The 24,426-nt window shown below is 31.7% G+C and overlaps 2 pseudogenes across 2 annotated transcripts; both read left to right on the plus strand.

The window, feature by feature from the left end:
- The first annotated feature begins 2,926 nt into the window (after positions 1-2,926).
- LOC111315726 (hydroquinone glucosyltransferase pseudogene) lies at positions 2,927-4,891 on the plus strand (annotated as a pseudogene). Its single transcript, XR_016345043.1, has one exon. The product of XR_016345043.1 is annotated as a hydroquinone glucosyltransferase pseudogene (transcript).
- A 14,199-nt stretch (positions 4,892-19,090) lies between these two features.
- Positions 19,091-21,046, plus strand: LOC111315734 (hydroquinone glucosyltransferase pseudogene; annotated as a pseudogene). Its single transcript, XR_016345375.1, has one exon. The product of XR_016345375.1 is annotated as a hydroquinone glucosyltransferase pseudogene (transcript).
- The last annotated feature ends 3,380 nt before the right edge of the window (positions 21,047-24,426 follow it).

Here is a 24,426-nt window from a genome sequence, read left to right on the forward strand (position 1 = left end):
TTTGTTTTCTTCCCTTTGTTTGGTTAAACTTCATGATTAGCCTCTTGGATTATTAGTTAATTAATCCCACATGGGTTTAAGGGATGAAAAATTTTCTACCTACTCCAGTGACTGCAATTCCTCAAGCCATTTTCTCTGGTTATGAAGTGACCTTTAGTTAATGGGGTAGTGCTCAAGCATGGATCCCAAGTTTTGCCCAATTGAAACATGTTTTTGTTGCTGAAAAGCCAGAAAGAAATCATTTATACAAGCCTTTTATATGGAAGGGTTATTCATTTGCCTTATGTATGGGGTCACTATGCATGGAATTTCAAGATTTTTTTTCTTAATTTATGAACCTATGACCTAAGAAGAGCTAGAAAATTTTCTCTTTGGCCTTTTCTGGAGTATAATAATTTGCTTTTCTATTTAGGATCAGTACTTGGTAATTTCTCAAATAAATGAACAATTGTCACTTGTTACATCGTTTTTTTTTTTTTATAGAAACGTCACTTGTTACTTTAGTAATCAAATGATTTTATATTTACCTGTTCTTCCCCTTATCCTTAGATTGCAATTTTCTTTATAAAAAAAATGCATGTAGGTGTATCTATTCCGCCCATGGCCCTTATTACACCCGCTAGCATGATTAACACAAAGCTGTTTCTTTAATTATACAAGACAGCTGAAGGAATTGCTTTGCTTAATGGCAAACAAAGTTAGAAGCTAACCAGCAGCGATGTGTCAATCAAATTCTTTATCTCTTTAAGTGGCCAATATTACATCTTTACTTGTTGATTAGTTATCATAAAAGCAGCCAGCTTTTTGGTTCAAAAAGCAAAATAAATAATCTTTATTTATTTTTTATACAGTTGTTGATAACCCATACTTAATTTTTACATTAACAATTTGAGCTGTTGTTTTAATGGTAGTTCATTGTCAATCAGCTGCTTGATTTTGCTTTTCCGTGGGTTTTATCTTTTAAATTGTATACCTTGTGGGAAAGGGAACTATTTGAAGAAGCAAAGTTAAGGGTTCCTTCTGTTGTCTTGGTAGGTAAGAATTAGGAGTGGATGTGTACAACCCACTACCGAAAATTTTTGGCCTTAGCCATTTTCCATCTGCATCTGAAAATTGACAGTTAACGCTTAAAACAAAAAGAATTACCCAAGATATTTGTTTGCATTATAGCTGATCACGTTATAAAAATTTAATTTTTTGTTGAAGCCAGCTTAGCCTAGTATATAGATTTAGATATTAAACAAAAAAAAAAAAGTCAAATATTCATTTATATGGATGAACGTGTAATGGACGAAATGTCCAAATTTGTATTTGTGGCCCAAAGCTAAAATATGGTTAAATTGGGTAAAAGTCGTATGATTTGTATAGTCTTAGATTCAACCTTTTTCAATGGTGTCTATTAAATACCAGAGCCAATGGTTATTTAAGGAGGCAGAGAAGTAGGGAGGGACTAATGGGGGACGAAGTAGGAGGGAGAGAAAAAATGAAAAAATTGAAGATCATTTAAAATTGTAGTTTATGATTTTGTTTGAATCGATTTTTTTTATTCGATTTGAATTAAATTTAAATATTAAATGAATATATTAAATTTAAATTAAATTTTAAATTTGGATATGAAAAATTAAAAAAAATGAATAGAACCTAATTATATATATTTATTAGTTTTTATATATATTTTAAATTTTTATAAAATAAAATAATTATTTTATATATAAATTTATTTAAATATATTAAAAATTATAATAAAATAATATATAAAAAATTAAAAACTGATAAATTAAACTTAAAATTTGATTCAAATCAGATCAATTTTTTTAAAAAAATTAAATTAAATTAAAATTTAAAATTTTATAATATTATATATTATTTAAAAAATTAAATCAAATTCCCCCTAATTTAAACCGATATCACTCAAGAGCAAAAGGGAAAATGTAAAAGGCTGGCAAGATTACTTTCCATGGGCCAGAAAAATAATACCATGCTCCACGTTTAATATATTATTAGTCATTTGCCCAAAAACACAAAGGTAGTATTAATATATTATATATTGCCACTGGCAATTGTACCGTGCTGGTCATCACGAAAGATTAAGAAACCTTTTGTGTTGTTTTATTTATTTATTTATTTAGTTGTTTGTAAGGCCCAGGTTTGAGTCTCCGTCATGTCATGTACGATCACAGCAATACAATGTTGTTAATTGTTATGCTTGTTGTTTCGAAGTTTATAGTGATTGGACTTTCCGCTTAAGTTCACGGGTCCAGTACGATTCAATCAAATTCCTTGGTTGGGCCAATAATGGGCTTCAGTAGGTATGGATCACTCTGTCGGCTTGAGTTTTAGCCCAGCCTCCACAAGGGGTCTTGTGCCCGAATTATCTTCAAAAAAAAAAAAAACTAGTACGTCGTCGTCGTTGTCTTCCTGCTATTGTCTTGTTTGGTTTCTGCCTTTTTATTTCTCTCTGTTTTGATTGTTCATTTTTTTTGTCGTATCAACATTAGGCTTTGCCTTGTATTCCTTGATTGGTACAACCTCCAACATGATGCACTAGAGTTGTTGTCTTTGATTTTTTCCCGTTGCATTTCTCTCGGCCTGACAAAATAAACTTAAAATTTTTTTTTTTTTGGTCATTCAAGGGGGCTGAGCCCTACATAAAAAGCGAGGGGGAAGGCTGGGTTCGAACTTTAAATTGACCTTTCTTTTACCTTCAAATTATGCTAACTCCATTTAAACCTTTAGACATACTATTGTATCCTATATGATCCTAGAAATTCATCTTCATTAAGAAAATCTAACAACGTAGATACAATTTGCATTCTTATTATTGGTAATGAACTTTTTAAATGAAATTCAATTCATCAACAGAAGAAATTGATTGTTGTCAAAATTGTTTCTTCTTACATAAATTATAAATTGGTAAGAGATAAAGATAATGGTGATTGATGAAAAAGGCTCGAACTTGATTATATATTGTGAAATTTCTCTTGCATTTACATGGCATTATGTAAGAAAAGTTCAATGATCAAGTCAATTTTTAAGTCGAGTCCTGCAAAGTAAACCATTCCTGACTTCTTGTGCTGTTTGATCATGCAAAAGCAAGACTGACATCATAATCATACGAAACTCATTAGTCAGCATTCGTAATCAAACCACCAAGAGTCCTTCATCTCTCTTCCTATAAATTATATCACCTTCGGCATTCCCTTGATATCCCACATCACAAACAAATTAAAGCCAGTTAGCCACAATGGAAAACACAGAGGAAACATCACTACATGTAGCCATAGTGCCCACCCCTGGCGTGGGTCATCTAATCCCACTCCTTGAATTCGCCAAGGTACTGGTTCACCGGTACCCAAACTTTGAAGTAACCTTCATTGTCCCCAACGTTGGCTCACCTATGAAACACCAAAGACAACTCCTTCAAGCTTTACCCAAATCAATTTCATCCATTTCGCTCCCTCCTGTGAGTTTTGAAGATTTGCCTGAGGATGTCAAGATGGAGACCAGGATCGCACTCTGCTTGGTTCGGTCACTTCCTGCTCTAAAAACCTCGCTCAAAGTCTTAGTTGAGTCAACTCGACTTGTGGCCTTGGTTGTTGACCTGTTTGGCATCGACGCAATTGATGTGTTTAAAGAATTTGACCTTAAGCCCTACATTTTCTTTCCTACAACTGCTATGAATTTACAAATGGCGTTTAATTTACCCAAGTTTGATCACATGTTTTCTTGTGAGTACAGAGATTTGCCTGAACCGATCAAGTTACCAGGGTGCGTGCCGTTTCACGGGAGAGATATGGTAGACGCTGTTCAAGACAAGAACAACGTGGCCTACCAAGTGATGATTCAGCTATGCAGACTTTACCCATTGGCAGCTGGGATTATGGTTAATAGCTTTATGGACTTGGAAGAGGAAGCCTTTAAGGCTTTGATGGAGGGCGAACTTGGTCTACCAGCGGTTTACCCGGTTGGACCACTAATACAAGCAAGTTCAATTAGTTCAAACAATGGAGTTGATGGGTCTAATTGTTTAAGGTGGTTAGATGAGCAGCCTAATGGATCAGTGATTTATGTCTGTTTTGGAAGCGGTGGGACTTTCTCTCTTGAGCAGCTAAATGAATTGGCACTTGGGCTGGAAATGAGTGGACAAAGATTTCTGTGGGTTGTCAAGAGTCCGGCTGAAAAGGCAAGAAACGCCACTTACTTTGGTGTAGAAAGTGTCGAAGACCCCCTCGATTTTTTGCCGGATGGGTTCTTGGAAAGGACCAAAGGGGTTGGCCTGCTGGTGCCGTCTTGGGCTCCTCAGATTGAGGTCTTGAGACATGGCTCAACCGGAGGGTTCTTAACCCATTGTGGGTGGAATTCAACCTTGGAGGCCATTGCGCACGGCGTGCCATTAATTGCATGGCCGCTCTATGCAGAACAAAAGATGAATGCAGTGCTTTTAGCAGATGATTTGAAGGTTGCATGGAGGGTAAAAGAGAATGAAAATAGGGTGGTTGGGCGAGAAGACATTGCAAATTTTGTTAAAGGACTGATTGAGGGGGAAGAAGGGAAAGTGCTCAGAAACAAGATGAGACAACTAAAGGATGCCGCCGAAAGGGTTCTGAGCCCAGATGGCTCATCCACAAAATCACTGGCCAAGGTAGCAGAAATATGGAAGAATCAGGCATAATAGAACAGCCCTACGATTGTAGGGCGGTGTCAGCTTGTCAGTTCTGGAGAAATGATTTGTAGTACATTTGACGTGGCTTGTCAGTTCTGCAGCAAAAATTAGTAGTACATTTGATATGTGGTGATGGCTGATTAGCCTTTTGCAACCTTTTTTGTATTAATATTAAATTGATTGGTCCCTCCGTGGAAATGTGATGTATTGCCCCATTTTTCTTGCTTCTTTTTTAACCACACAAGTAAACCGATAAGTTTTTTGTTAGGCCCATAAGCATATAACGAGAAATCAACGACTTCATATAGCTTTTGTCTTTTCATTAAACTGATTGGTCCCTCCGTGGAAATGTGATGTATTGCCCCATTTTTCTTGCTTCTTTTTTAACCACACAAGTAAACCGATAAGTTTTTTTTAAGCCCATAAGCATATAACGAGAAATCAACTACTTCATATAGCTTTTGTCTTTTCATTAAACTGATTGGTCCCTCCGTGGAAATGTGATGTACTGGCCCATTTTTCTTGCTTCTTTTTTAACCACACAAGTAAACCGATAAGTTTTTTGTTAGGCCCGTAAGCATATAACGAGAAATCAACTACTTCATGTAGCTTTTGTCTTTTCATTATATAATTTCCGTGATAAAAATTAAAAAAAAATCCATTACCAACGTTTAAGATTCACATACTAGAACTCAGATTCTATTTTTTTTTTTAACTAAATACTAAGAAAAAGGATTTCATTATGTTTAGAGTATTTGATCGACAAAAAAATATAATAGTTTTTTTTTATTAAAATTTTTTAGATAATTTTAAAATTTATATCGACTTGAACTAGATATATTCAATGTCACATCAACTCAATCATATTTTTATTATTCTTTAATAGTCTTTTATCTTTCACCTATAAATATTAATGTCTAAGCATCATTAAGATAAATTCAATCTACTCATAATTCCTTTTATTACTTTCTTTCTAATCTCACTTATTTTAATTTGCGCGTTGAAGTATAAATACAGGGAACACTTTCTACTTTGACAAGTTATGAAGAGATGGAAATATCTTCAGCCTCTAAGAAGAGGAGCACAATACCTCAGTTTGGCACTACCTTAGTCATAATTTGACACATGTTATGAACCAAAATCCAAATAGATAAACTTCAAATCCCAACCAAATAAGGACTAGAAAGTTCGAATACAGGCCATAGAGAAAGAGCTAAAAACAAAGGCATGACGTTCAAGGATAAACTTAAATTTCTTGAGACTTTGCATTTTACTGAAGAGATCGATAGAGTCATGCCTCCCAAAAAATTCAAAATGTTGACTTTAGAAACCTATAACAATATTTCTGACCATTTCGATCATTTGAAACTTTATAGGACTAACATGATGATGCAGGGTGCAAATAAAGCTCTGATGTGAAAAGATTTTGCTATCATTCTAAAGGACATAGCTTGCTATTGGTACAGAAGCCTAAAATCATGATTAATTACAACGTTAAAAAAACTCAACCACTCTATTCTGTTTCGATTTGTAAGTAGCCTAAGAACAAAGAAGACAATTTTGAGTTTGATGTCGATCCACCAAGGTCACAATGAATTTTTGAAAAGCTGGGTCACGCGTTTTAACACGAAAGCTCGCAGGTAAAAGATCTAGATCAAATGGCCATTGTAGCCGCCTTAACAAGTGAATTCAATGACAGAAAGTATCATCTAAAGTTAACCTTGTCACTAAAACCATATAAAACTCTAGCTAATGTCCAACTAATAGTTGAAAAATATATAAATGCTGAAGCTACAATAAGAAACAACCAAGGAAAGAGAGGTTTTTCTCTCCTTCTTGGTCTTAAAAAATGTAAGAATTTTGACGATCTTTTCCCAAGAGGGAGACTACATAGGGTTAGAAGCCCTAGTGGAGAAAAAAATTACATTACGCTAAATACCTCTCGAGATAGGATTCTGATATAAATTGAAAGAAATCTCAACCTCAGATGGTTGAAACCACTAAAACAGATCCCAAGAAAGAATCTGACAAAAAAATATGGTTTTCATAAGTGTAGACGCCCCAATCTATCCAGGGGTCTACTTTTGATTTTTGCTAATAAAAAAATGAAAAACAATAGGTAGTTGAGTTTGTGTGAAATTATTGGAATTGGTTTGTAAAGTTAGAGTTAGGTTTAAGGTTGGAATTTAAAGGAAATTGGGATTTCTGTATGGATTTGAGTTCTTATATTCAAAATCCTATAAATACATGCCTATACAGATCACACATACACACATAAAAAAAATCAAGGAGAGCAGTGAAGAAAAATTTTTAAAGATTTTTTAGGGTTTTAAAAAAAAAATTTGAAAAAAATCTAAAAATTTTGTAGATTCAAATGACTTTTACCAGTCTTTGTCTCAAGTCGAGCCAAGCCAAGTCATTTTTTAAACCGTTTCAGCTTTTCTTCCACAACTGAGTCGAGCCTTCCTACAATTGTGTAGTTTTTTTTTATTAATTTATTTTATTTATTTTCATAGTATTTTTGCATTATTAAATTTATAAAAATAAAAAATGTAAAACTTAATAAAATAAAATTGTGAAAATAAATACCAATTATCAAATTATGAAAATTTTAAAAATTTCAAATGGTAAATTTTTATAAAATTTTTAAGTGAAAATTTTTCTCTAAATTTGTCCCAAATGGTGGAATAATTTAGATAAAATTTCAATAACAATAATTAGTATTTATTTTCAGTAAAAAATAAAAAAGAAAAAAAATTGGTTAAAAATATTTGATTATTACCTTATGATGAGATTTTTAAAAATTTTAAATGATAAATTTTTAAGAAATCTTTAGGTGAAAATTTTCTTTAAATTCATCATAAATTGTGAAAAAATTTAAATGAAATTTCAAGAAAAATAATTATCACACTATTTTCTTTAGAAAAATGAAATAAAAAAATTTCTAAATAGGCCTAAATTGTAAAGAATTTAGAAATTCAAAAGAAAAAATGTCTAATTTGACTCAAATGGAGGAATAATTAGATATATTTTTAATAAAAAAAATAAAAATAAAAAAATAATTAAATCTTTTTTTCGACGACAGAGCCTTTTCAAGAAAACAAATGAAATTCTTGAATACTCTTAAGGTGATAAAACATTTTTAAGAATTCTACCAGATTGATGGAGAAATATTAAAAATTATTTCCAATATTTGAACATAAAATTTAAAACCATTAGAATCAAGACCTTAAGATAAATTTGAAATAAAATAATACCATTCATTTGATAGGCATGTGGGGGGTGCTATAACCTTTCTCACATGTAACCAAACTTTCGAACTCCGTTCTGGTTAGTAGACTCGAACTTATTTTTTTAAAGACCTTTAGTCAAACTTAAAAGCTTTTTAAAAATATAGATTCCTTAGGTGACATATCATACTTAGATAAAAAAAATTAGTGGTGACTCCTTTTGCTAAGTCTAGCTATAAGTTTACAGATCTATATGTTATGATAGTTTGACGACTTCACTGGAAATGTTATAGAGAGTCAAGCCATAAACTTTTAAATTTATCATATTCTTTGTCTAATGATTTTAAAGTGTAATGATTTGTGTTACTTGTTCACTAACATTTTTGTCTTTTTCTTGTCTTTTATTTTTTGAGGCATAAAATCTATATGTTCCTTCACACACACACACACACACTATCACATGCAATTGTATTACATGAGCTCTATACTCAGGCTTTGTCTCTTTTAAGAGAGAGTAAAATACCTACACTCTCGTGAGATGATAATATTCGCAATGACTAATGAAATATTCTCACTCAAATTGAATTTTTTCGTTGGTAACTTGTAATTAATCAGGATTGAAATGCTTTACTAGTCTGCAATGGACTATGATGTAAGGAATAATTTAAGAACTTTTAGTGATCAAAGTCACCAAACCCTGTATATAATCAACCCTTAAGAGGACTAGCCTTAGGATAGAGCCCATTGTACCCGTTGATAGATGTAACCCAAAGTTAAGACACAAGAAAAAATAATTTCTGTGATATATTGCTTATCTAACCATTCTGTTTGACTTTGTGTATTTGCATTATCATGTCATGCATCATTTTCATTGTCATATATAACATTGTGCATCTGCATCATTTTCATATTATATTTCATTTATGAAAATACACATTCCATTTATGTATAAACATATCATGCATAAAGCATAGCATTTCTAATAACATAATTGTAGTGCTCAAAGTTTAAGGATAGCTCTATCAAATAAAAACTTCACTCACCAATATAATACAAGGGCTCGAGCTAGATAGATGGAACAAGAAAATTTTAACTATCTCGAGAGGATAGAGAAAGCCCAAAAAAAGCTTGAAGGGGAATTGAACAAGATTCTAGAAGTTTTGAATAAGTTAAACAAAGGGAAAAATGTAAAAAAAAAAATACTAGCCAATAGGATCATCCATCACAAAAGGTGGCTGACCCTCTATATTCTCCTAGTTTTAGTCCACCTCAAGCTTAGTCTACACAATAAGTACCATCACAATAATTCACATACCTAACAAATTCTGAAATACCATTAGCTTCAAACCTAGGACATTATCATAGCTATGTGAATCCTGTTTTTAATGAAAAAAAGATCCTAGTTCTTGATTTGGATGACTAAAATGAAAAAAAAAAAGAGAAAGCAAAAGTGGTTGAATCTTTAGAAGACTCAAAGATTAGTATATTGGAAGAGAGGTTACAAGCTATGGAAAAAACTGGTTTTTATGGCTCAGTGGATGCTGCTGGGCTTTATTTAATCTTAGATGTGGTTAATCCTTCGAAGTTTAAGGTACCAGAGTTAAAGAAGTATGATGGTACAAAGTGTCCAAATACTCACATTACCATGTACTATTTAAAAATGACTGCGCATGCTAATAATGAAAAACTATTAATGCATATATTTCAAGATAACCTTACTGGCTCTGCTATTAGATGATACGTCCAGTTGGACAAGACTCATATTATTCTTAGAGTGATATGACCTATGATTTCATTAGTCAGTATCGGTATATTATAAACTTAATTATTGATCACCTATCTTTATAGAATATGAAAAAGAAGGTGACTAAATTATTTAAAGAGTATGTCTATAAATGAAAGGACATGGTTACTTAGGTACAGTATTTTTTAATTGAAAAAAAATTATGGTATTATTTGTCAACACTTTAAAATCTCTCTATTATGAAAAAATGATAGAGAATGCCACAAAAAATTTTATCGAAATGGTGATCTTAGGCAAAATCATTGAAAATATCATTAAAAATGGTAAGTTGAAAGGAGAAAAAATCAAGAAGGCATCAGAGAAAAAAGATATCAAAGTTTAAGCCATAAGTTTTGACAAATAGTTTAAAGGTTATCAATCTTATCCACCGCAGGATTATTTCTTATACAGTCCTGCTGTGAATAATACATTATCCTACCCATATCAACCAACTCCATTGCCATCTTATCCATCAACATATCAGCCTATTTTTAGCCTTCAAACTCTTATATATAGCCTTAACATTCAACCGCCCACAAAACCTCAGATTCGTCTTACTAACCAAATAAGTGGTTCACAAGAGTTACAAACTACTAGAGAAAAATTTGTATTTAATTTAATTCTCATGACTTATACAGAATTATATCGAAGGCTCTATAACAACCACTTGATTATCTCTAGTCGTTTGAAGCCATTCAAGTTACTCTATCTTAAGTGGTATGATCTTACAGCCTACTGTGACTAACATTATGAAATTATCGATCATTTCACAGAGAATTGCATTATCCTAAAGCATAAGATGCAATGATTGATCAAGGATGGAATGATAAACTTTGATCAATGAGGGGCAACAACACCTAATATTAGTGGCAATCTATTACCCAATCACAATGTCAATGTTTCAAGTGAAGATCAAGAACGAGTGTGATTTGAAAAGGCTTGATCAGCTTTGATGAATCAAGATGGTAAGATGTCAACAAATATCCTTCACCTAATTGCACAAGGGCATAATTTTTAAGAAAGATGTTAAAGCTGATTGGAAGTTGTTTATTATTTTAGGATTTCTTTTAGAGTAATGTTAGAATTTCTTTTATGTGATAGAATTTTATTTATTATTATTTTAATAAAAGACAAGGATAACGTATTTTATTATATTTTCTTTTTCATTCAACCATTGTTTCATGCTTTGTTACCTTTCATAACTTTTCGTTCCATTCTTAAATTTTAGATGATGAATATTTAAACAATGATAACAATAATTCTAGGATTTAATTTTGAAAACTTATTCGCATTGATCTATGGAGACCATTTGAGCAAAAGAAACTAGCTGCTGACAATGTAGAATAGACATGTCTTGAAGATATGTAATCTTTTATAAAGATCTATGAGCCTATTTTTGTTCAATAGATGATCTTTAAAGAAAGCATTCATATTTGAAATGAAAAATGATCATCTTTCTTTTACTATTTTAAAAATTATTCATTACTACCCCTTTGAGCTTATTATGATTTTTTTTTAAAGAACGTTGACCAAGGATCACCTTCTACATTAGGAGATAATTTTTGAAAAAAAAAAGGTAAAAGATCATAAAAATCTCAAAGATAGAAAGCAAAAAAGAAAAAAAAATGAAGAAAAGAGAGAAAAGAGAAAAGAATGCCACAAATGAATTAGGGTGAAGTAATAAGAGTCATGAAAAGGAAAAAAAATAGTAAAATAATGTGAAATAGGGTAAATGCCAAATTACATCAAATGATCATTAAGTTTTGAACCCTTTAAACACATATTTTGAGCCTATTACAACATTTTAAAAGTTTATTTGAATCAAATGTGAATGCTTAAATTGAATGATCATATGTTAGGCCAAGGCATGCTTGTGATGAAATCATGCTATGTTATTTTATAGATTGATCAATAATGGGTAAAAAATATAAAAAAAAGAAAAAAAAAGGAAAAATAAAAAAATGTACTGTAAGAGAAAAGAAAGACTCAAATTGAAAACCCGAAAGAGAGATTTGGGTGAAAAAATCTCTAAGTTAAAAGTTGGATAAATAGTTCACATAGATAGAAGGCCAAAGCATCTGAAGATCTCTCAAAGCTGGGGTAAAGTTCAATGAGCTCAAAATGATTTCGTCAATCAATGAAATGAGTTTTTGAAAAAAAATCCTAGAATAATGTTCAAAATTATCTGTATATTTATTGTTTGGATATACCATTCATCCCAATGACATGCATCCAACTTGTATTTTTTTTCATTTGTTTTTATACCAAACTTATTCCTTATTTATTACCTTTCTTTCAATTCACCTTGTGCTCCCTTATTATTGCATTCCCAAAATAAATTGAAGAAATGTATGATTGCATTGTATTTATGATTTAAAATGATAATGAATGAATGAATATATGCTTCAAAGATTCTTACATTCTTTTAGAAAGAAATTCAGAAGGATAGACGGTAAAAAAAGTAAAAACTTGAAAAAATGATTTGAAAGGACACATAGTGTGACAAAGTAATGAATGTGGTGATGGATTGGTTGACATAATTTGTGAGATGTGATTAAATGATAAGGATCAGTGGATGAAATTCATTCTGAAATGGTTAGTGCTGAGAAGCTTATGAGTTGTGATTAAATGATATGAGACAATGGATGAAACTTATTTTGGAATTATTAGTGTTGAGAAGCTTATGAATGGTGATCAAATGATGAAAATAATGTGGATCAGTTGATGAGATGGCTAGTGTTAAGAAGCTAAAGAGGCGAAAATGTGAGATGGTGGGAGTCTTGAGAACTATATTACCATAATTAATTAGAATTTAATGACATGGACATCCACATTACATGCATTACATTTGCATTGTTGTTTGGAGAATATTTGAAACTTTGGTTTGGCCATGCACTTGCATTATGCAATAAACATTTGAATCATGGTTGAGAATATGATATTGTGAGAATCTAGATTGTTGCATTTACATCATTGATCATGACATTCATTATATACAAAATTTTGAGTCATCAAAAAAAGAAATTATGAATCGTTTGATGAAAATATTTGAATTTCAAATGAAAATTTTTGAATTTCAAAGGAGAATATTAAGTTTTCAAATGAAAATCTTTAAGTTTTAAATGAGAATCTTTGAGATGTGAAATCTTGAAATTTTTCGGATATGAATCTTCAAATTCAAATGAAAATCTTTAAGAAGAACTCAAATGAGAACTTTTGAGATGTTAGATGTGAAACTCTAAGATTTATTGAATGTGAACCTTTAAACTCGAATGAAAAGCTTTAAATTTTTGGATGTGAATCTTCAAAATTCAAATGAGAATCTTTAAATGTTTGTGTGAGCCTTGTAATTTGCGTGTGAATCCTTGAATTAAAACTTTAGATAAGGATCTCACAAATGTGGATCTTAAAATCTTGCAAATCTAAATTCTTACATATCTAAAATTTTATGAATCAAATTGTTATGAAACTGAAATTTTGAGAATCAAATTTTAGTTAATTCTTGCAAAGTTGAAAAGTTCTTGCGAATCTAAACTTTTGAATTTTGAACTCAAATTGTGAAACTTTGAGTTTCCATCAGACATGATCTATGACTCTTCTAGACTTGGTTGTCAAAAAGCTTTTATTTTTTAAAGTTGTTATGTCTTTGTTTAGATGAGCCATTTATTTTTCAAAGTTATTGTACCTCTGCTTAGAAGGGCCTTTTATTTTTCAAAATTATTGTGCCTCTATTTAGAGGAGCATTTTATTTTTCAAAATTATTGTGCCTCTATTTAAAATAGTTTTTATTTTTCAAAGTTGTTATGCCTCTATTTAACAGAGCTTTTTATTTTTTAAAGTTGTTGTGCCTCTACTTAAATGAGCTTTTTATTTTTCAAAGTCGTTGTGCCTCTATTTAGAGAAGCTTTTTATTTTTCAAAGTCGTTGAACCTCTATTTAAAAAAGTCTTTTATTTTTCAAAAGTCATTGAGCCTCTGTTTAGATGAGCTTTTTATTTTTCAAAAGTCATTGAGCCTCTATTTAGAGGAGCCTTTTATTTTTTAAAATTGTTGAGCCTTTGTTTAAAGGAGCCTTTATTTTTCAAAGTCGTTGAGCCTTTGTTTAGATGAGCTTTATTTTATTTTTCAAAGTTGTTGAGCCTATGCTTAAATGAGCTTTTATTTTTCAAAGTTGTTAAGCCTCTGTTTAGAAAAGTATTTATTTTTTGAAAGTTATGGAGCCTTTGTTTAGAGGAATTTTTAGGAAGTGTGAGTATGTTTAAAAAAAAAGGGGGCATCGAATTAATTTTAATAGGGTTGTCTACATCTTTGCACAACTCTTATTTTACAAAAAATGTGCAAAGAGGGGTAGCTGTAGACACTCCAATTTGTCCAGGGTCTACTTTTGATTTTTGTTAATAAAAAATAAAAAAATATATAAAAATAAAAAGTTGAGTTTGTGTGAAATTGTTGGAATTGATTTGTAAAGTTAAAGTTAGGTTTAAGGTTGAAATTCAAAGGAATTGGGATTTTTTTCTGGATTGGAGTTCTCAGATTCAGAACCCTATAATACATACCCATACAGATCATACAAAAACATACAAAAAAAATCAGGGAGAGAGGTAAAAATTAGAAAAAAAAACAGTCAAAAAATTTTTTAAAAGATTTTTTGGGATTTTTTAAAAAAAGATTTTTTTTGAAAAAATTCTAAAATTTTTTCAAATTTCGATGACTTTTACCAGTCTTTGTCTCAAGCTGAGCCAAGTCAAGCCACTTTTTGAGCTGTTTCAGCTTTTCTTCCTATAGTCGAGCCGAGCCGAGCCTTCTAGCTGCTAAGCTAAGCTATTTTCCTGTTTGGCTTTTTTTATTATTTTTATTAATTTATTTTATTTATTTTCATAGTATTTTTGCATTATTAAATTTAGGAAAAATAAAAAATGTAAAACTTAATAAAATAAAAATTGTGAGAATAAATACTAATTATCCAATGATGAAATTTTTAAAAATTTCAAATGATAAATTTTTATAAAATTCCTATGAGATAAATTTTCTCTAAATTTATCCCAAATTGTGGAATAATTTATATAAAATTTCAATAACAATAATTAATATTTATTTTCAATAAAAAAATTTGGTTAAAAATATTTAATAATTACTCAATGATGAAATTTTTAAAAATTTTAAATGGTAAATTCCTAAGAAATCTCAAGATGAGAAATTTTTTTAAATTTATTCTAAATGATGGAAGAATTTAAATGAAATTTCAAGAAAAATAATTGTCACACTATTTTCTTAAAAAAAAATTTCTAAATAGGTCGAAACGGTGACGAATTTAAAAATTTAAAAGAAAAAATACTTCTAATTTGACCCAAATGGAGGAATATTAAATATATTTTCAATAAAAAAATAAAAATAAAAAAATAATTAAACCTTCTGCGACAGAGCCTCTTCAAGAAAACAAATGAGATTCTTGAATACTTTTAAGGTGAAAAAATATTTTTAAAAATTATACCAGATTGATGGAGAAATCTTAAGAATTATTTCCAATATTTGAACATAAAATTTAAAAAAAATTAGAATCAAGACCTTATGATAAATTTGAAATAAAATGGTATCATTCTTCTAATGGGCATGTGGGAGTGCTATAACCTTCCCTACATATAATTGAACTCTAGAACCTCGTTTTGATTAGTAAATCCGAACTTATTTTTTAAAAAACCTTTAATCAAGTTTAGGAGTTCCTTAAAATGATAGATTTCTTAAGTGGCTAAACACACCTAGATAAAAAAGATTGGTGGTGACTCATTTTGTTAAGTCTAGCTATATGTTTACAGATTTATGTGTTATGATAATAAGGACACAGGCTATAATTCTAAAGATTGTGTTAACATAAAAAATGAGATTAAAACTCTAATTAGAAGAGGCCAATTGAACTGGTTTGTAAAGCAACGAAAACAAGGTCAACCCAGAACGATTTACAGACTAGACCAAAAAGAGCCTACCTAGGACGAGAAAAAAGGCCAAAAAATAAAAGAAGAGAAGTTCGAGAAGATGAGTCGAGATGAGAAGAAGGTTGAACTGATAACAACAAGCCAAATGTTTGAGTGATAAATGTCATTATAAAAGGCAACTTAACCTTAGCTAAAAGAAAGTTTAATCCGGGCATGATCATAACCATGGGCACCTCGATAAAGAAAAAAAAGATTGAAAAGATGAACCGATCTCGTTTAGCTTGAAAGACTTGGAATGAATCCAGCATCCATATGATGATGCTATAGTAATCACAACTATAGTATATAACTATGTAGTTAAGAAAATCCTATTAGATAACGAAAGTTTGATCGACGTCATGTACTATGGTACCATGAAAAAAATAAGAATTAGTGAAAATCAATTACAATCGATCACTACAACACTAGTGAGATTTGAGAATGAACAAGTACTAGTGAAAGAAACAATTAAGCTACCAATCTTTTATAGGACAAAATCAAGGACTATCACCTCGGTCCTAGAATTTATGGTTGCGTATGTCTCATCTACCTACAACATGATATTAAGTCGACCTAATCAATCTGTTATACGACTTACAGGTTTAACTCCCCATTTGAAAGTAAAATTTCCAATACCCAACAGGGTTGGAGAGATTAAGAGAGACCAGTCTACGGTATAACAATGTTATGTCACAATAATAAAAGAAAAGACTGGGAAGCAAACTAGTACTTCGATCGAAACTGAGAACACTGAAGATGGGCAAACAACGAAAACAGAGAAAAAACAAGAAACCATGAGCAAAGCATACAACATAAAACTAACCTGATGAAATAAGAACATGATTGGTTGACAAAATATTATATTTTTAATTTCATATCATGATTTAATTTGATAATCTTGAATATTAAAAAAAATTGATTATTAATATCAATTATTACTGTAATTATGATTCAATCTCAAATATCAAAAAAAAAAAAAAAAGGAGGTGATTATTACTACCTATTTATTAATTAAAAAAATAAAATAAAGTATGGATTAAGTTAATGTACAAAGAAAGTTTACCTATCCTTCATATAAAATAGGTTGAAAAAGCAAAGGATGCTAGAGCAACATAGAAAAATAACAAATTAATAGTTAATGCTTATACGAGGATGTTTCAATAAACTAGCTATTTTAATATGAATATATGATGTGATTCTTTGTAAAGAAATTCTTCTGTGATTAATGAACCAAGATGTTTGTCTTTGTTTTTCACGTACATTTTATAATGGCACAAAGAAAACATCCTAAAAACATTCATATTCTTTGTCATGATTTAAACCTAGACTTTATTCAAACATCCTAAAAACTGGATATTTTTTCTCAAATGCAAGAACATAGGAAACATCTTTGTTTTTAGTTAAGAACTATAAGTGATATAATTTGCCTTCTTCACTTTCTTCTGGTTATATTTGCTGGCAAATTTCAATCTTTTGGTAAAATATTGGTAGTTCCTAAATAGTACAAACCAATGCTGGTCATCACGAAAGATTAAGAAAGCTTTTGCTTGGTTTTATTTATTTATTTGTTTGTTTGTAAGGCTCAGGTTTGAATCTCTGTCATGTCATGTACGATCACAACAATACAATGTTGTTAATTTTTATGCTCAACAATTGGTAGTTCCTAAATACTACAAACCAACGCTGGTCATCACGAAAGATTAAGAAGGCTTTTGTTTGGTTTTATTTATTTATTTATCTATTTGTTTGTAAGGCTCAGGTTTAAGTCAATAATAGAATGTTGTTAATTGTTTGGTTTTATTTATTTATTTATTTGTAAGGCTCAGGTTCGAGTCTCTGTCATGTCTGTACGATCGCAACAATACACTGTTGTTAATTGGTTTTATTTATTTATTTGTTTGTAAGGCTCAGGTTTGAGTCTCTGTCATGTCATGTTCGTAGTTTTTAGTTTTTGGACTTTCCACTGAGGTTCACGGGTCCAGTACAATTCAATCACATTACTGGGTTGGGCTCCCATCAGTAACCATGGGCTTCAGTAGGTATGGATCAGTCTCTGTCTCAAGAGTATTAGAAGGGCTTGAGTTTTAACCCAGCCTCCACAAGGGGTCTTGTGCCCGAATTAACGTCAAAAAAAAAGAAAAAAGTACGTCGTCGTCGTTGTCTTCCTGCTATTGTCTTGTTTGGTTTCTGTCTTTTTATTTCTTTTTTTAGATAAGTTGAATTTTTATTTATCCAAAGACAGCAAAAATCTGTTATAATACAATTTTTTTATAATTTAACAAACAAAAGAAGACAGTTCATAACTAATTTATTCTAAAAAATCTACATTTAAATTTCAATCTTCACTAAGTTTTTTATTTATCATATCTCTTACAATTTGTTTCAATCCATAAAGCCTATATCTTACAATTTCCTTGACTTTGTCCACCATTTGTGTTGTTGTCATCTTTCCTTGCTTGAATATCTTGTGATTCCTTTTCTCCCATATGAAATATATACATACATTCCAAGCAATTTTCAATAAAATTTAGATCAAGGCTTTTTCTTTTAATTTGTTTTCTATTTAGCTCAGTTTTGCGTATCAACTTCCTACTTTTCTATCAATCTTGCATAGTTGAAGAATCTTTAGCCAAACTTTTTTTTTGTATAGACATACTCAAAGTAAATATGATTTCTTGTTTCATCTTCATTATGACATAAGTTACATCTAATATTAATTTTTATTTCATAAGATTACAATCTATCTTTTATTGAAAGCCTATTCAAAATCGTCATCCAAGATATTAACGAATGTTTTGAGATATAGTATTTGAACCATACTAAATTTTGTCACTCCGCATTTTGTTATTGTGGTCTGATCTGTTTTCATACCATGATAATATGGTAACGTCCCCTTAAAAATGATTGTACCTCTATTTCATTTTCCCTTTTGATGAAGTTTTTCGCAATTTACCTTATTTAAAATAATTTCCTCCAATTCCAACTACTAGTTTGCTTGACTGCTACTTGCCATATGTTCCCTGTCTTTCTATTTCTCTCTGTTTTGATTGTTCATTTTTTTTTTTGTCGTATCAACATTAGGCTTTGCCTTGTCTTCTTTGATTCGTACAACCTCAACGTGATGCACGAGGGTTGTTGTCTTTGCGTTTTTCCTGTTGCATTTGTCTCGGCCTGACGAGATAAACTTTAAATTGACCTTCTTTTACCTTCAAATTAAACCGACACCATTAAAACCTTTAGGCATATTATTGTATCCTATATGATCCTAGAAATTTATCTTCAGTAAGAAAATCTAATAATGTAGATAGAATTTGCATTCTTATTATTGGTAATGACCTTTTTAAATGAAATTCAATTCATCAACAGAAGAAATCGATTGTTGTCAAAATTGTTTCTTCTTATATAAATTATAAATTGGTAAGATATAAGATAATGGTGATTGATGAGCAAGGCTCGAACTTGATTATATATTGTGAAATTTCTCTTGCATTTACATGGCATCATGTAAGAAAAGTTCAATGATCAAGTCAATTTTTAAGACAAGTCCTGCAAAGTAAACCATTCCTGACTTCTTGTGCTGTTTGATCATACAAAAGCAGGACTGACATCATGAATCATACGAAACTCATTCGTCTGCATTTGTAATCAAACAACCAACACTCCTTTATCTCTCTTCCTATAAATTAAATCCCTTTCGGCATTCCCTTGATATCCCACATCACAAACAAATTAAAGCCAGTTAGCCACGATGGAAAACACAGAGGAAACATCACTACATGTAGCCATCGTGCCCACCCCTGGCATGGGTCATCTAATCCCACTCGTTGAATTCGCCAAGGTACTGGTTCACCAGTACCCAAACTTTGAAGTAACCTTCATTGTCCCCAACGATGGCTCACCTATGAAACACCAAAGACAACTCCTTCAAGCTTTACCCAAATCAATTTCATCCATTTCGCTCCCTCCTGTGAGTTTTGACGATTTGCCTGAGGATGTCAAGATCGAGACCAGGATCGCACTCAGCTTGGTTCGGTCACTTCCTGCTCTAAAAACCTCGCTCAAAGTCTTAGTTGAGTCAACTCGACTTGTGGCCTTGGTTGTTGACCTGTTTGGCATAGACGCAATTGATGTGTTTAAAGAATTTGGCCATAAGCCCTACATTTTCTTTCCGACAACTGCTATGATGTTACAATTGGCATTTCATTTGCCCAAGTTTGATCACATGTTTTCTTGTGAGTACAGAGATTTGCCTGAGCCGATCAAGTTACCAGGGTGCGTGCCGCTTCACGGGAGAGATATAGCAGACCCTGTTCAAGACAAGAACAACGTGGCCTACCAAGGGATGATTCAGCTATGCAGACTTTACCCACTGGCAGCTGGGATTATGGTTAATAGCTTTATGGACTTGGAAGAGGAAGCCTTTAAGGCTTTGATGGAGGGCGAACTTGGTCTACCAGCGGTTTACCCGGTTGGACCACTAATACAAACAAGTTCAATTAGTTCAAATAATGGAGTTGATGGGTCTAATTGTTTAAGGTGGTTAGATGAGCAGCCTAATGGATCAGTGATTTATGTCTGTTTTGGAAGTGGTGGGACTTTCTCTCTTGAGCAGCTAAATGAATTGGCACTTGGGCTGGAAATGAGTGGACAAAGATTTCTGTGGGTTGTCAAGAGTCCGGCTGAAAAGGCAAGAAACGCCACTTACTTTGGTGTAGAAAGTGTCGAAGACCCTCTCGAGTTTTTGCCGGATGGTTTCTTGGAAAGGACCAAAGGGGTTGGCCTGCTGGTGCCGTCTTGGGCTCCTCAGATTGAGGTCTTGAGACATGGCTCAACCGGAGGGTTCTTAACCCATTGTGGGTGGAATTCAACCCTGGAGGCCATTTCGAACGGCGTGCCATTAATTGCATGGCCACTCTATGCAGAACAAAAGATGAATGCAGTGCTTTTAGCAGATGATTTGAAGGTTGCTTGGAGGGTAAAAGAGAATGAAAATAGGGTGGTTGGGCGAGAAGACATTGCAAATTTTGTGAAAGGACTGATTGAGGGGGAAGAAGGGAAAGCGCTCAGAATCAAGACGAGACAACTAAAGGATGCAGCCAAAAGGGTTCTGAGCCCAGATGGCTCATCCACAAAATCACTGGCCAAGGTAGCAGAAATATGGAAGAATCAGTAATAATGGAACAGTCCTGCGATTGTAAGGCCGTGTCAGCTTGTCAGTTCTGCAGAAATAATGTAGTAGTACATTTGATGTAGCTTGTCAGTTCTGGAGCAATAACTAGTAGTACATTTGGTATGTGTTGATGGTTGATTAGCCTTTTGCAATCTTTTTTGTTCTGATTTTAAAGTGATTGGCCCCTGTGGAAATGTGATGTATTGCTCCAATTTTCTTGCTTCTTTTTTAACCACACAAGTAAACCGATAACTTTTTGTTAGGCGCATAAGCATAAAACCAGAAGTCAACTACTTCATATGGCTTTTGTCTTTTCATTATATGATTTCCATGAAAAAAAAAAAAAATCCACTATCAACGTTTAAGATTCACGTACTAGAACTCAGTTTCTGATTTTTTTTTTCTATAAATACTAAGAAGAAGGATTTCATTATATTGGAGAGATTTGATAATTAAAAAGATATAATGATTTTTTTTTATTATTATTAAAAGCTTTTAGTATTAGGAGTAATTTTAATATTTATGTTGATCTGAACTAAATATATTCAATGTTACATCAATTCGATCATGTTTTTATTATTCTCTAATGATTTTTTATCTCTCACTTATAAGTACGAATGTCTAGGCATCATTAAAGTAAGTTTAATCTACTCTTAATTTCTTTTATTACTCACATTCTGATCTTACTCATTTTGACTTGCATGTTGGAGTGCAAACACAGAGAACACTTTTTACCTTTGTCTCTAATCGTTATTTTCTTTTATCTTTACAAGAATACCTTGAGATTGGAGCTCGATACAAATATTTGACGCGCTAGGTAAGGGCCTTTTTCACTCATTAGCTAAGCATAAAATAATGCGAGTTAGGAAAGAACTTTAAAGAAAAGAGAGACCACCATCTTGATTGGGACAGAAAAGCACAATAGCCAACACTCAAACCAATTTGCCCTACCATAAATTAGCCCAACCATGAAACAATTTCAGGTTTTGATCAAGCAAATACAAGCCCTCAAACAGATGCTGCAAACCATAACCCTACCAGAAGTTTCGAAAGTACTTGACCTAATCACCCATAGCCGAGGAGTCGTAGTAAAATAGCCAAGTTATGAAAAGGTGAAAACCTCTTCGGCCTCTAAAAAAGAGGAGCACAATACCCTAGTCTAGCACTACCCTAGTCACAATTCAACACATGCTACAACCTAAAATCTAAACAAACAAACTTCAAACCCCAACCAAATAAGAACCTGAAAGCTCGAATGCAGACCATTGAGAAAGAACTGAAAACAAAGGCAATGGCATTCGAGGATAAGGTTAAATTTCTTAAGACTTTATCTTTTACTAAAATGATCAATAAAGTCATGCCTCCCAAAGGGTTTAAAATATTAACCTTTGAAACCTATAATAGTACTTCTAACCATTTTGATCATTTAAAATTTTATAGGACTAATATGATGATGCAGGATACAGATGAAACTTGATATGAAAGGGCCTTACTAATACTCTAAAAGGCACAGCTTAGTTTTGGTACAACAACATAGAACTGAGGTCAGTTACAATGTTCAAAGAACTTAGCCTTTCTTTTTTATCTCAATTTGTAAGTAGCTAAAGAATGGAAAAGATAATTTTGAGTTTGATATCGATCCACCAAGGTCACAATGAATTTTTGAAAAGCTATGTTACGTGTTTTAACGTGAAAGCTCTACAAGTAAAAAATCTAGAACAAACAGCCATTGTAGTTACCCTATCAAGTAAACTCAATGACAGAGAGTACCACCTGAAGTTAACATTGTCACTAGAACCACCTAAAACTCTGGCTAATATCTTACTAATAGTTGAAAAATATATAAATGCTAAAGTTATAATAAGAAAAAACCAAGGTGAGATAGGCTCATATCTCTTCATTGATTTTAAGAAAAGCAAGAATTTTTACGATCCTCCCCTAAGAGGGAGACTCCATAAAGCTGAAAGTCCTAATGGAAAAAAGAACTACACTACACTAAATACCTCTCGAGATAAGATTTTGATATAAATTGAAAGAAATCCTAACCTCAGATGATCAAAACCTCTAAAACAGAACACAAGAAGTGATCTGAAGAAAAGTGTGCTTTTCATAGGGACACAAGCCATAATACTAAAGACTGTGTCAACAAAAAAAATGAGATCGAAGCTCTAATTAGGAAAAGTCAACTGATGAAGTTTATAAAGTAATAAAGATGAGGTCAACCCATAACGATTTATAAACTAGACTGAAAAGAGCTTACCCAGGATGAGAAAAGAAGGGTAAAAAATAAAAGAAAAAAAATTTGAAAAAATGAACCAAGATAAGAAGAAGGCTAAACTAATAACAACAAGCCAATTGTTAGAGTGATCAATGTCATTATAGGAAGTAGCTTAACCTCGGTTAAAAGAAAGTTCAATCTAAACATGATCATGACTATAGGTACCTCAACAAAAAAAATTGAAAAGATAAACTGATCTCGTTTAGCTTGAAAGACTTAAAAAGAATCTAGCATTCATATGATGATGTCATAGTAATCATAGCTATAGTATATAACTATGTAGTTAAAAAAATCTTGTTAGATAACATGAGCTTGATTGACATTATGTACTATGGCACCATGAAAAAAATGAGAATCAGTGAAAACCAGCTACAACTGATCATTACAACACTAGTAAGATTTGAGAATGAATAAGTACCAATGAAAAGAACAATTAAGCTACTAATCTTTTTAGGGATAGAATCGAAGATTGTCACCTCGATCATAGAATTTATGATTGTGCACGTCTTATTTACCTATAATATGATATTAAGTCGACTTAGTCAATCTATTATGCAGCTTATAGGCTCAACTTTTCATCTAAAAGTAAAATTTTCAATACCCAACAAGGTCAAAGAGGTTAGGGGAGACCAATTCATGGCACAACAGTATTATATCATAATAATAAAATAAAAGACTAAGAAGCAAACTAGTAGTTTAATCAAAATTGAGAGCATTAAGGAAGAGCAAACAATGAAAACAGAGAAATAGCAAAAAACCATAAGCAAAACATACAACGTAAGACTAACCTGACAGAAGCACACTCTTAAGCTCTAACAAAAAATATCTTTTATTTTATTCTTGAATTTTTAAAGTAACTTTAAAGATGATCGAGTTTTTAAGTCGGCGTAGACAAATACATGTCATTTGGACCGAGCTAAAACATCAATCAAAATATAGCTTAAAATGAAAAATACATACATATTCAACCATGCATTTTAACAAGTCACCAATAACATACTAATCATAAAGTTGGGATTTATCTTCGTAAAAAATGATCTTGACCTAATCGAACAAAAAGAGATAATTGACCAAAGATAAGACTCGAATGAAAATTGATTTAAGTCGGCTGAAGATCTTGTAGCTCTACCATTTTGGGATAGCATCCCTAAAAAACACATGCAAATCAAAAATAAATTTTAGCACAAGGATTAGTTAATTTAACTTCTGAGAAATAATGTCGACCTATTCATCTAGACGCCATCTAATATGATTGAAATTGATACCAAGGTGATGGTTCATAAGCTACATACTAATCCCAAGGTAAAATTAGTTCAATAAAAGAAAAAAACCTT

The sequence above is a fragment of the Durio zibethinus genome, chromosome 9 (assembly GCF_047325235.1).
Source record: "Durio zibethinus cultivar Kanyao isolate XHJ-2024 chromosome 9, ASM4732523v1, whole genome shotgun sequence".
In the NCBI taxonomy this organism is placed as follows: Eukaryota; Viridiplantae; Streptophyta; class Magnoliopsida; order Malvales; family Malvaceae; genus Durio; species Durio zibethinus.